Here is a 14,644-nt window from a genome sequence, read left to right on the forward strand (position 1 = left end):
ATGAAAAGTCCATGTCAGAGCCAGGCAGAACAATGAAACAGGCGAAAATCTCCCCGCATTAGCGTGTGCAAGGGTACGTGGACTTTGGGTTTTCCAGCCGGGGAAGCCGCGGAGACGTTTTTCTGGCTCAGTCTGGGTCGACCTGTGTGGTGCACCTTCACCTGGCGTCGGGGTGTTTTCCCCCATTTGACTGCCTTTAGGAAGAAAGAAAAGAACGCGAGGCGGAGAAGCCGTGGGTCTGCCTCGCACACTCTGTTTCGTTTCTCTTCGGTCCGTTCTGTCAGCTTCCAGCCAGAAAGCAACCCAGAATCAACTAAGTTTTTACACTTCGATGTGTTTTTGTGTGCTTGTAGTAGGGGGAATTTTAAACCTGTGTGTCTGATTTTTCTGTTGTTTCATCGTGCAAATGTTTGTCTCGTGAAATCATTGAAATCGCAGCCTTCACATACTTTTAGCGTGGGTCCCCCTGGCTTTCTTTCGGTTTTGTTCGGATATTCTGTGGGGTGAAATCGCAAATGAGAGGGTACAGGGTTTATGTGTCACAGAGGAGGGCATGAGGGGGGAGTGTAATCCGCCTATAAATCCAGAGAACAGTTGTGGCCAGTGAGACAGGGAAGGCATTAATAGTTTTATCTCTGTTATAAGAGGCTGATTAAAAAAAAAAAACTTATCTGAAAAGAAAATCTGTTATTAGTTCCAGGGCTCCAAATGAATTAGATTTCTGGCCGGAATAAAGTTACCAGTCAGGCCCTGGATAACGAGGCTGTAAATAACCTATGGACTGTAAATATTTTTTTTCAGACTCTCTTAGAAACAAAGGGGCTGTTTAGAAGGCAACAGAGAGATGTTATTCCAGGGGCTTTCCTCTTTGATTCTGAAGAACACAAGGTCCATTTAACCGTTGGACAAAACAAAACGAAATTTCTGATCACTCCACCACTCAGAATAGAACATGCCGGTGGACATGTGAACATGTGGGAGAACCCATGTCGGCCATTCATTGTTCATCTGCGTCTACAGGAGGGGGCTACAGTCAATGCTCCCACTGTCTAGAGTGTTAAAATGAAACAATTTTCTCTTTATTAAGTACCTCCTTGAGACTCCCTCTGCTGGACACTCTCGGTGAGTTGAGAGAAGGAACTTGGCATTGAATTCAGAACTATAGTAGACGGCTGGTTTCCCTGTTACTAGGGACCGGGTATGTGAGTTGGGATGTATTTTGTCAACTTTATGGAAAGCCATCTTGGGAACCGCACTGTTCTTCTCCTGCCCCTTTCATTCTAAATCCATATGGAATGTAGGCGGTGCCCCGGAGGCTGAGACTTGGCCTCTCCCGGTTCCTGCTACATTGTTCCTCCAGTTCCTTAAGCCAGATAAAGAACTGCAGGTGTGTAGGGTGTTATGTTTAAGAATCCTCATGGATCTCAAAGGTCTCATGAATTGTTTTTATTTGCCAGCCTTCCTTCCCTGTCTCAGGTGACCTCCGTGGTGGCCTTTTTCAGACCTCGGTTTCCCTCCATCTTGTCCATGTGCCCTCTTCATTATTCCTGCGCTGTGCACCCTTTTATTCCGGGTGTGTCTCTGTGCACCTTTATCATTCTTTTTCTAATCTTCCTTCTCACCCCACCTCAACTAGCCCACATCACTCTGCCGAAAGCCCACGGCCGGGGGTTTTTGAAAGAGACTGTTGGATATGCTCAGAACAGACAGGTGACCTCTAGAATCAAGGATTAGATTGCTAGGACCCACATTCACTCACTGCGATGAGTGTGCCAAGACTCTGATGACCTCCTTTCTCCCGCCGTAGTGACATCCGCTGGGTTCAGGGAACCTGATTTTTCCCCTGTCTCAATCAGAGCACGTGGACTCCCTGTGGGCATGTTAAATGAGCAGAGCTTTTCCTGTAGAATTCTCCAAGAGGAGGGATTCCTGGTGGGTTTTGAGCTCCTAAAAAGTGCACATGATTCTTCTTAGGAAAAGTACAATGACATGAGGGGTGCTACTGCATTAGGCCGGAATGCCAGGTGAAGGCCCAGATGCATTCAAGGAGCATTCTAAACTGCCAGAGATTTAGACAGAAATGCTGTTTTTGAAATAAGGTGTATTTGATAATACAAATTAATGGGTGGCAAGGTGTAATCGGTCTTTCAGGGCTTGCTTGAAGGATAGGTTTATAAACAGCACGTTTGTTTTGGTGATTTGGAACTGAACTTCTTTTAAAAAGGTTTATTTTCTTTAGAAGGTTAAACATTTGCCTTGTGATTGTGTTTCCTCCATCAACTTGCTTAGCAAGGCTTTTTCAATATCTAGTGCAAAGGCCAACCACCAAGGTCTATACTGCCATGGGTTCTGAATGAGAGGAGCCTAAATTCCAAGTTATTTATGTTTCCTCTACCTGAGCTATGCCGTGTTGATTACTGTTGGCTTATGTAGGGGAACACTTCACAGGCTTCCAGACTCTGCCCTGCTGCAATCCATCATCAGATGGACCTGAAGATGCCTGTCTACCAAGTTGTCTCCCAAGAAATGAGATTCTGAAACATCTATTAGCAGAGTTTGACGACACATGCCCTAAAATATCCGTTCCTGTCTTTAGGTTTTATATTTTAAAAATGAGTAAGTATAAATACTGCTTTCCTTCTTACCATATTTGCATAGTGAGTAAGGTACCTTAATTTTATCCTTGATTTCAGACAGTGTGCTATGATACTTGAATCAGAGAAACCTGAGTTTGAATCTACCTGTATGACTTTGGGCGTGTTACTTAACTTCTCTGAAGTGTTGTTATTATTATTATTATTATTATTATTGAGCTTTATTGGATTGTGCAGGAACTCCATTAGAAACTAGTACATGTAAAGTCCCTGGCTGTAGTAGGCCTTTTCTCAGTGTGTGTTAAATCTCTCTGTCTTCTGAGCTGCTTACAGGCATGATGACTCCAGGGAAAGAATAACCCACAAATAGTTTAGAAAACCAATAATAGCAACATTTCAATTATTAATCTCCTGCAATTCCCTTTCCAGTTCGGGCACCAGCAACAATAAACCCCCTATAGCCATAGAAGAAAGAACCTTCTTTTTAGCCCCTCTGTGACCTTTCCAGATTCTTTATTCGCATTGAGCTTCTGCTGGTTTCAGGTAGAGAATTTCTCTTCTATAGCGGCACTTTCTGTGCCACTTGAAAATGTGGAAATAAACTACTGGGGCAGAGTTTCAGGGGCTGAAGCTGAAACGGATACTTTTCAAGAGGCAGTGCCTCTTGGAAAGCATCCCCAAGTATGAAAGATAACCTTTGCCCTTAACAAGGCTGCTGGCTGGGTGAGGGAGCACTGGACGTAGTTCATCAAGGGCCTTCTCCGAGGGGAGGCTCCTCGTCCACCACAATTCAGGGTCTGCCTCATCATGCATTAAACATCATTTTCCTACAAAAGACAATGTGGTGCTTTCTTTAAGTTACAGTGGCTCAGATTCTTTGTATTTTATGTTTTATATTTCTTCGTCTCTCTCTTTCTCTCCCTTCCTCCCATAGAGACCAGCCTTGGAGAACCACCTTTGAGGTTTGTATGGAGCAAAGAAGGGATGATCAAGAGGGTGTGATATGTGAGCGTTTCTTATTGTTCTCTGAACACGTAATTCGCCCGCACTTTCTGGTAGTCTTATTGATGACAATTCAAGGACTTTGGGTTGGTATCAAAGACGGGCTTCAGAATAATGGCAGCAGACTTTATATAACCACTGATGGGATGTGAACTTGAAAGGCCCAAACTCGCAAGAGTTCCATTTCGCATGGCAATTCCCTGTTGGGGGAAAAAGAAAAGGAAAAACCTAGAGTATAGAAAGGTCTTTATTTTTGCTCTGAAAGAAACCCAGATGCCTGAGGGTCATGGCAATCATTATGATGTAGGCCATATTGACTTTTGCTGTGCACTGCGCTGCACCTTCCGTCCATATGACCTCACGTGTTCCCCCTCTTGATAGATGAGGACCCATCTTTAATGCATTCATTCAGCAAACAGTTATGCAGGACCTGCTGTGTGCCAGGCCCTGTGGCAGGTTCTGGGTTTGTAGAAATGACAATTTCTACAAGTTGAGGACACTTCCCCCACTCCTGTCCTCCACTCTGTGGGGTGGGAGAAGTGAAAGAAGGTTTAAGCATAACTCACTAGACCGTGGGTCTGACTTAAGATGGAATTCTTTCTTCTCCTTTTTTTTTTTTGGTGGCAGTTCATACTTCTGACATGCCTGTGTTTTCTTCAGATAGAAGGGGAAGACTTGGCCAGGTATGGTGGCTCGTGCCTGTAATCCCAGCACTTGGGTAGGCCAAGACAGGTGGATCAACTGAGGTCAGGAGTTTGAGACCAGCTTGGCCAACATGGTGAAACCCCATCTCTACTAAAAATACAAAAAATAAAAAATAGCTGGGCCTGGTGGTGGGTGCCTGTAATCCCAGCTACTGGGGAGGCTGAGGCAGGACAATTCCTTGAACCTGGGAGGCAGAGGTTGCTGTGAGCCGAGATCATGCCATTGTACTCCAGCCTGGGTGACAGAGTAAGACTCTGTCTCAAAATAAAATAAAATTTAAAAAGAACAAGAAGACCCCATTTTCCTGTTTTCTCTTGAAGTATTTGCTTTATGAGGACTCAAAAAAGTGTTTCTGAGTGCAGAACATACTCATGACAAGCTTTCCTAGAAGTGTCCTTGGATATTAACATCTTTAACTTGCAGAAGATCTGGTCTTTCTCTGTTTGCTACTTAAATTTTATACCCTTGTAAATGCAAATATGTTTCTAATTTGCATAAGTTCTCAGAGATTTTTGTTTGTGGTATTTGGTGTCGTAGGCTCTGTTTCAAGTGGACTCTTGTATCATACGCGGCTGTTGGAGAATTGATTCCCAGCCCTGCTGTCTGGATGAGACCTTGTATTCCAGGTAGTTGTATAACACTTTTTGGTGGGGATATAGATTGGGCGGTCACTCCGAAGCATTCAGTGGCTACTTACCCAGAGAAGATATTCAGGGAATTATGGAAAAAGAAAAGCCTGGCCCAGCCTCAGGAGCATAGAGCTCCAGAGCTGAAGACCTTGACAGAGATACTGTTCACCCCCATCTTCAGGAAGGTGAATGTCCATGACTTGAAATTGTCAATTCATTATTTTTTTTTCTTTTTCCAGGAAAGGGCAGTTGGAACTCCCTGAGTGACCAATTCCAGTATTCTATTAACCAGATTGTCAGGAAATTCCTGGGCCTGGCTGAAATCTTGCCTCCTGTCATTCAAACTTGTTTTTGTTTACTCAATTCCTTTTTCTAAAACCTTTCATATACTTAAAGATAATAAGTGGGTCCCTTTAGCTTTTTCCTCACAGAGCCTGTTTTGTGTCACTGAAAGCATCTCCTCTCTCACCTCCGAACTCTCTCTAGTTTCTCCCTATTTAAAAAAACATGGTGGCAATGAAAACTGAATACAGCTCTTTATTAACATTCTCATTAGTATGGCATATACGAGAAAACGACTTCAGGGTTCTTGCATCATTGTGAACCCCTGGAGGGCAGGAACCATGTCTGATTCATCTTTGTATCCCCTACAATAGCTGTGCAGTTCCTTAAACCTAGTAGGCGCTTCATAAATATTTGTGGAATTGACTGTTCCTTTTAATGCATCTAAGTTATAACTTACACAGCTCTGGATTGGTGACTCCTCTGTAGCTTGCATTCATTTCGGCCCTGAGTCTTTATTTTTCTTGTACTTGTGTCTGGCATCCGTCACCCCAACAAAGCCACCTTCTGCTTGACTCCACTTGATCACTTTGCATTTCACCTCTCTACTTCCATCTCTTTAGACTCTTGCTTAATTATCTCCTGCCGATTTGACAAGCAGAGGCCATAAGTATAAAAACTTGAACTACACTTGAACGAAGAGCAGGCACACGGAAGAGTCTTGATGATTCAGAGCACCGTCAGGTCATTCACGTTTAGAAAGGACAGTTTGTCAAATTCTTTATAGATTCTGAGTCAGCCAGTGCCCTACCTGTTTTACCAGGTTCTCCAAGGTGAGTGAGCTAGGTGTTTATGAGAGTGGTTACAGGTCAGACTTTTAGAGGATATTGCTCCTTCTCTTCGGTCTAAAGCCAATGGAAAAGGCAAAAGCTGTAATGAACGATATCACTGCAACCTGTGTTTTTTTTGATGGCTATCTTTGCCCTTAGAAAGCAAGCTACTAAAATGTTGCCAGAAAAAAAAAAGTCAGCAAACCTTTAAAACTGCAAAATAACTTCGTGGTTTTGTAGCCACTTATTTCGGAACACAGTATTGAAGACATTTGTAGTGTTTTTGATAATAGTCTGTTTTAACAATTCTTGCCTCACTTCTTTTGTCTTAGTAGGTTCTGATCAATTAAATGCCTCTGTGCTTAAGCAGAATTAAGATTGATTGATTCTCCTGCATGTGTCAATGCTGTCGACTTTATAAAAACCTTTGTCACAAAAAGAATGCAGTCTAATATGTGAGTGGACACGGGCATTTTCCTCCAGGTGGTTCGCTCCATCTGCAGTGAGAGATCACCATGAACCTTCCATTAACATTGACTACAAAAGCACTGCTGACCCCACACAATTATAGATTTGCATTTTGATGAAAAAAGGGTTTGTTTGTGTATTTTTACCACTTTCCTTCATACTATTTCCCTGTTGATTCAACCTATGGAATCATTATTCCCAAATAAAATGATTCATCCAGGGGCTTATGATAAGAAGAGTGAGCATTGGGAGGCTGAAGTGGGTGCATCACGAGGTCAGGAGTTTGAGACCAGCCTGACCAACATGGTGAAACCCCATCTCTACTAAAAATACAAAAATTAGCTGGGCATGGTAGTGCGTGCCTGTAATCCCAGCTATTCAGGAGGCTGAAGCAGGAGAATCACTTGAACCCAAGAGGCAGAGGTTGCAGTGAGCCAAGATTGCGCCACTGCATTCCAGCCTGGGCCACAGAGCAAGAGTCTGTCTCAAAAAAAAAAAAAAAAAAAAAAGAGCAACCAGTCATGCCAACTCTACACAAGATAGAACATAGTTTCATAGCACTAAAGAAGCAAATTTTAATGATGTTTGTGCCTGGATTTCTGTTAAAAATCACAGGGTTATAATGCCAAGATTTTATTAAATTAAATAAATTTTTAAAGTCACAGGGCAGGGAGATTTGGAAAACTCCAGCTTATTGCTGATTGTGGAAATGTGTTCTTTAAAAATTTGTTTATTTTGTATCTCATGAAAGATTTATAGGGCCCTGACAAAAACCAGCGTATACATTTTTGAAATTGTCCAGAAAGACAGCAAGTTATACCTTCCTGAAATCTGTGTCACGGCGTCTACTCACCAGAATCTGAGCGGGTAGCAGGGACTTCTGGAGGGAAGTAAGCATCAGGGGAACTCGTGGCAGGGAGAAGGAGCACCAAAAGAGAATGCACACCTGCTTTCGGCCTTTTCCCCTGATCCAGTTACCTCTGCAGCTCCCGCACTGTGTTATTACTATTATTCATTCAGTGTGACCTGCAGCATCAGGAAAAGATTCATCGATGTTCGTTATGTTCTGTTCACTGAGCTTGGGAGGGTCTCTAATGTATTACAGAAATGTTTCCATTAGTCAGTGGTTAAAGAAATTCTTTCATTTGCCTGTTACAGTGACTTACTCCAAAGAGGATTTAAGGCTGCTTAAATGGTTAAGTTTCGGGTAGAGAGGGAAATTAATTTATGTAGATCAATTATGTGGATAGCTTCTTTCCAAGAAGGTCGGATAAATGAGGTATTCCTATAGAAAGAGACAACAGAAACAGGCAAAGCTCTTGTGTTGGCTTAACAAGGTGAATAAGCAGAGTACATAATGGAATTCATTTGCAAAGTAATTTTTGCTTGGCTGGAGTGGTAAGCACAAAATAGACTAGCAGATGAGAATGGTAAGTGTTTGGGATCAGTTGTTAAAAGGTTTAAAAGGGGTTCTAATTCAAGAGACATTTTGTGGTGTGGAGAAGGGGACCGATATTATCAGAATGGTACTTGAACAAGGTAATTTTTACTGGCCTGGCTATAATAGAAGGAACCAGACAGCCAGGGGTGGGCCATGCTGGGAGGCGGCCGTGGAGATGGGGTGGGGCTGTTGCCAGGGCAGTGCAGGAGAACACGCATGGAGCATTTGTCGGCTTGCCCAGTCCAGGGGTTCAATAAATGTTGGTTTCTTTTTGCTTTCCTCCCCACACTTACAGCGGTGATCTAGGATCAGGAAAACTTGATGGCTCTTTTTGTAGGCTCACATGCATTTCACAGGATCCTGCTGGGTCCTAGTGTAACCCTGGTGGGGTTTTCATGCATTAATAGGCTTTGACACATGAGGAATCTGAGGCCAGAGCAATAAAGAGGCTGCCCCAATGTTACGTGTGCTGGGGGAGCAGAGCTAGGGCTCTTCTCTGGCTTTCCCTGTAGCAATGTGCACAGAAGCCCCAGAATGCTCCAGAATGCCAGATGGAGCTTCGCTAGGCTGCACTTTCAGGTAGGGCTCTGGGTATAGTGGTTCCTACCAGGATGTCAGAGCCACCCCTTTTTCCCCAGACGCATATGGGAGCTCCTGAGTTCTGGTTCTCCTGGTGCCCTTTCAGCCCACAGTGCTGCCCTGAGCCCCTCCTGCACAGAGTGGTTCCCTGTTTCCCGAGGAAAGCAAGGCCACAGGGCCCTCCATGGTTGCTTGTGTTTCCCTGAGAAAGTTCGCAGCTTGTCACCATGAGCTCCTTACACTAACAACAACAAAAATCACAGGAGAGAAGTCGGCACAATCCTGATGATTTTAACAGAACCTCAAAGCACTTTTAAGTCAGTAGGCAGCTTTTTAAAAAAAATACTAATTTTCCAAGGTACAGTTTAAAGTCCTTCTATCTCTTTGACATCACCAAAACTTCAGCCCCACCTCTTGTTTCCAGGCATGACAGTTTGACCCACAATGGGCTCCTGTTGCCGTAGTCTCTGTCTGGGGCTACTCTCTACCTGTCTGGCAAGCATTTCAGTCCAGATGAGCAGCCTTTGAAATTAGATGAACACTCAGACTTTCATGGTTGTAAGACACAAACTAGGGGGTGAGCTTGCCTTGACATTTGTGGGTCTTGGGTGAAGAGTGTGAAGTGAAGCCCCCAGTCTGCCATACACCCGATTTTCTCTCTACTCCTGGTCTTGTGTGTCCAAGCTGCCACCACTCCTGCCTCCCCTTGGACCTAGGGGTGCCTCTTGGCCACCTTCCAGGTCTACGTGCATACCCACAGGCCCTGGGAAAGGGCCTGGAAGCAGGCATGAAGCCTTTTAGACGGGGAATCTCATGGCTCCAGGGACCCAGAACCTGGTCTCCAAGAGACTCTTGGGGAGGGGTGAGCTCGGCCCCGACCGAATGAGGTTCAGGGCTTGAGCCCTTGTTGCCCTGTCCTAAAGGCAGTACTGATAAGGGGACACCTTGTTTCAAAAACTTAAGCAACAAAGGCAGCTCAAAAATGTTTCCTGTTTATATGGCTGGTGGTTGTATTTCTGCATCCTCTGCTCTCCTTTTCCTCCTCAACCTTGGTCTCATACATACGATTGCTTCCTAAAGCATAGTTGATGAAACTGACCCATTTCCTGTTGCTTGCCGAGGTAGCTCAGTAACCAGTATATTCCTTCTGCTGGTGAAACCTGGCAGAGAACCTGGGAAAGCTGACAGCTGTTGTGTTTTGCGGCTTTCAGCCACTGCCTTATATGGCTTCTCCTGCCATCTTCGATGATGTCTCTCCTCTGTGCCTCCACCTATTTATTTTTTCCCACTTGTCTACCCACAGAGCCAGGCTCCCTTACCTACCTGTGTATTCTCTGACTGTGTTCCTTGAGTGTGAATTTGCCTTGTTTTACTTGTAGGTATGAAGGTCTAAGTAGAGGTACACGTGGAACCTTCTTTGAGGTGTATTTATGTAAGGAACTGTCTGGAAGAAGTGGTTCTCCAACCTCTCTGCCCTTTAGTTCCCTGGAGGCCTTGTTACAACAGATTGCTGGGTTTCACTCTCAGAGTCTCTAATTCAGTAGATCTGTGGTGGGGCTTGAGAATTCGCATTTCCAGTTGAGGACCATTGTTTTAGAGGAGTACAGAACGAAAAGTCAGAAATACTGAAAATCTGAAGGTGGTCGTTTTGATGGAAGCTTTTCTTGGATGTGAGAGAGTCAAGGGCCTGACATTAGAATTCTTTGCAACTCTTTTGCCTTTTGTAGACGTGACTTCCAGAAACTATATGCACATGCAGATCCAGCCTCCTGTCTGCCTCTCCTCTCATCTGCCTCCACATCTTCTCAGGGAAGGTCAGAAAGTGCAGGAGCCACTTTCTCTTGTTCATCCAGAGCCAGCTGGTCTGTAGTTTATCCAGGGGCCCCAGAATAAAATGGGCCAAATGTCATCCTCACAATAATAATGCATTATAATTAACTAATATTTAAGAGCTCTATGATTTTCTCCATTTACAGAGGAGGAAATTGAGGCTTAGAGATATGAAATAACGTATGCAAGGCCTCATAACAAGTAATTGGTCAAGCCAGAACTTGAACCTGAGTCCACCTGACGCCAGTGCATGCCTTTATCTTCACTGGCAGGCAACCCTGCTTCTCGCAGGTAAGTTAGAGTGATCCATGCCACGCACAATAAGGGGTGCAAGACTGACTGCAGTAAGAAGGATCTGGGATCCTTGGAGAAGAAGCACTCAAGCTGGAGACCGAACACGCTAACACAGATTTCTGCGACACTTGTTCCATTTGTCCTGTTCATTAAAAAGGATTAAGTACGGTGGTGAGTATACAGCACGCAGACCTGTGGCTGGCATGTAGGAGTGCGGTAGAGGACAGCCAAGCCACAAGTCCCATTTGAGAGCAAAACAGATCAAAGACTTGGAAATACTCTTACTGAGACCTCTAAGGAAAACCGCATTATGGAAAGACGGTCATAACAGCTAATACTTAGCACACCTGCTACTGCCAGTTCTGCGCTGAGGTTTTACTTGTGTGAGTTCATTGAATCCCTGTAGTAATGCTCAAGGGAAGTTCCGCTTCCACAGTGTCACGCAGAGGCACAGGAAGGTGAGGCAGCTCCTGAGTGCAGAGATGGGACCCCTTCCAGGCATTCTGGGTCCAGAGCTGGCCCCTGACCACTACTTGCGCAGTGGAGAGTCTTCCCCATCCCTTCTAGATGAGAGGGGGAAACTTGTGAATACGTTGGTTCTTCTCCAAGTATAAATGGTCTTTGTTTCAATCAAAATCTGGATAAGTATTTTGAAACTTGAGAGACCAATTTCTGTTGCTTTTCTTAAAAGATAAGGTGGTAGACATAGGTTAGGCATGGACCCTAAGAGTAGTGAAGGAGTTAGCTCTATCCAGTGTTAAACCATAGCGCTTCAAATTTGGCACAAAATTTGACAGACCCATGCGTGGGGCAGAAGAGGGGAGCCAGATTTCAGGTTCCATAGTCTGAGAGCATTTACCAGATGACGGAGTAGGTGCCGTGCAGCCATGGGGAAAGGAAAGCTGATTAGCTGAATGGGAATGGGACAGCATGAGAGTAATTCAAAAAATCTCAGTGGGTATCATCATCTCACATCATTACACCAGCATAAATTCTACCTGATTAAAATGTGAAACTTGACAAAAATAGGTTCAAAACACATTCAGAGTTCTGGGGCCTCTACTAGGTGCCAAGTGTACAGCATTGAGCAAAATGGAGAAAACTCCTGCCCTGAAGCAGCTTGCATTTTAGCAGATAAAGGCAAATATTCCACCTTTTAAAAAAAGCTTGAAGGAAATGGAAGTGGATATTTATTAAACCTCTGGAGGAGTTGAAATTTCTAAGATTAGAATCTACAGATGAACTCACAGAGGAAAATATTATTAGTCTTGTGAGTATAAACATTCCCCAAATGCTAAGGTTATTTCCAGTTTTACTGTCATGAGTTATTCCTCAGTGTAATTCTATGTAACATTGAGGTTTGTCTGGATTTCAGGATAGGTCCTCCAAAGTAGATTTACCAGGTCAAGGGGTGAGAACATCTGTTGGGTTCTAGATACATCAGCAGGTTAATTTCCTCTCCAAAGTATAATACTTCTTTTTTTTTTGAGACGGAGTCTCGTTCTGTCACCTAGGCTTGAGTGTAGTGGCACAATCTCAGCTCACTGCAACTTTCGTCTCCTGGGTTCAAGTGATTCTCCTTCATCAGCCTCCTGATTAGCTGGGATTACATGCCTAGCTAATTTTTGTATTTTTAGTAGAGACGAGGTTTCACCATGTTGGCCAGGCTGACCTGGCCAACTACTGACCCCAGGCGATCTGCCTGACTCGGCCTTCTAAGGTGCTGGGATTACAGGCGTGAGCCACCATGCCTGGCCCAAAGTATAGTACTGTTATATTAAACAAATCAAACCACCAAGATGAAGATTTTAGTTAACCCACCTGTTTGGGTGCTGCTCTCAGGCCTGGGCCCTACTGTCATTCTACCCTTCTCTGCAGGTGACATATCATTCCCAGGTTTTCAGCGCTACCTCTTTCTGTTGGGGACGCCTTAAGTTGTATCTTTACCTAGACTTCTTTTTTGAGCTCCAGAGTCATAAAGCCATCAATCTACTGGACTTCTTTATTTGGATATCTCATAGGGACCTCATCCTTAACGCTTCCAAAGGAAAAGTCTTGGTCAACCCCCTGAAACATCCTCCTGTTCCGGAATTCTTTATTTTCATAAACGGCACCTCTCTCACCCATTAGTTCACATCAGAAACCCAGAGTCACCTTGACTTTGTTTTACTTAACATTTAATCCATCACCAAATTGTATTGATTTTTGCCTCCCAAGTGTAGCCGTTCTCATCATTCACTGTAGTTGTGTTCTCTAAAGTCACCAGGAACACTGAATCAGTGAATACTGAGTCATCACTCCTAAGGGAGACACAGAGTTATGTACCTGTGAGCCTCTGGTCATATTTCCATTGACTGATCGATACATAGTATCAGTTTCATTGGTGTAATAATGTTGTATGTTGGTAGATGTTGTACGTTGGTATAGTGTTACATACATTGGTGTGATGACATTTTATGTGTGTTTCTGTTTAAGCATATATTTTAGCATATAGTTTTGATTAACATCAAACTCATGCCCAACAGCACTGTAACTCATGCCTGAACGAGCTTATCTAGTGCATGCATTTCTCATAAGGCCAATCACAGCCCTCTTGTGCTTACCAGTGCTAAGCAGCACTTTCGCACTGTGCTTGCGGGCCCTTTTAAACAGCAAAATCAGTAACAAAAAGCACCAAAATGAAAAAAAAAAAGTGGCACTACATAGACTGTTGAAAGGGTACTTGTTGATAGTATAAGAGCTGAAACAGGAAGGCAGAGTGTTACCTTGGTGGAGCTCAGCTGGGAATGTGTGTGTTGGCCGGCGTAACTTTTTTGCTGCTCTGCGCATGCGCCTGCTTGACCAAAAGTATCCTGAGTATTGACTTTGGGGTTGCGAACACATTGTAGTAGATGGATTTGCAAATGTGGAATCCAGGAGTCATGATGACAGTTTATCATGAAGCCAGCCATTTCTGTTTCCACTGCCACCCCTTATCTGGGGGTTGGCAAACTTTTTCTGTAAAGGTCCACATGGTGCCTATATGAGGCTTTGCAGGCCATCTGGTCTCTGCCACAGCTACCCAAGTTGTACAGTGAAAGCTGCATGGACAATACATACACGAGTAGGGGGACTGCATTCCAGCAAAACCTCATTCCTAAAAGCAGATGTGGGTCTGAATGTGGCACCCAGCCTGTAGTTTGGATCCCTGTAGCTAGCCTAAGCTACCGTAATGTCTCATCTGGACTGGCCGCTTCCTAACTTGTCCCCCATGCCTGTTGTTGACCTTCTCCTGCCAATTTCCCATAGTGGTGTTAAGTGCACATTAGATCCTGCCACTATTCCACTTCAGGTATCCAACTTCCTCCCATCACCCTTGGAAGAAAATCCTGCATCCTGAACAGCGTGGATCATGGCACAGTCTTGGCTTGTTTCTCTGATCCCCCTGGACGCCAGTCTTCCCCTCTGTTTGCCCCATCCTGGCCTCTTTCAGTTCTGTGACTGTTTCCGGCTGTTTCCTGCTTCAGCACCCTTTCCCACACAACAGTCTTCCCTTCCTGGAATGCTCTCCTGCCTGGCAGCCTGGTTAATTCCTGCAAACTCTGTGGTCACACCTCAAATGTCACTTCCTCCAGGAGGCCTTCCCTGATCTTCCAGTGTAAATCAGATTCCCCTCTTCTCATCTCAGAGCATCACCTGCTTTTCCTTCATGACACTTAACAATTTCCAGGAACCCACTTATTTGGGAGTATTTGTTTTCCACCCACCTTTCCCAGTAGGCTGCAAGCTCCATGAAGATAGAAATGCATCTGTGGCTGTCTCTGTGTTCCACGTTACCGTCACACACAGTAGACACTTCTGAAAACTTGGCAAATCAGTGAAGGATTGTGCAACATGCTGTTCTTCATATAGATTTTTGTATGCAACTGTAATAGAGAAAATCGCCACCCTTTTGGAGTGTATAGTGTATCTTCAAAAATTGACAGTGATGATTGAAAGCAAAAGACATCT

At 44.2% G+C, this 14,644-nt stretch overlaps 1 protein-coding gene and 1 long non-coding RNA gene across 8 annotated transcripts in view; both read left to right on the top strand.

The window, feature by feature from the left end:
* HIPK2 (homeodomain interacting protein kinase 2) overlaps nucleotides 1–14,644 on the top strand; it is a 217,419-nt gene that overhangs the window by 913 nt on the left and 201,862 nt on the right. The window lies entirely within an intron of this gene.
* LOC144578439 (uncharacterized) lies at nucleotides 3,527–6,424 on the top strand. The gene is made up of 3 exons (XR_013524220.1): nucleotides 3,527–3,556; nucleotides 4,839–4,927; nucleotides 5,170–6,424. It is a non-coding gene; the product is annotated as an uncharacterized LOC144578439 (long non-coding RNA).

Source organism: Callithrix jacchus, chromosome 11 (genome assembly GCF_049354715.1).
Source record: "Callithrix jacchus isolate 240 chromosome 11, calJac240_pri, whole genome shotgun sequence".
NCBI lineage: Eukaryota > Metazoa > Chordata > Mammalia > Primates > Cebidae > Callithrix > Callithrix jacchus.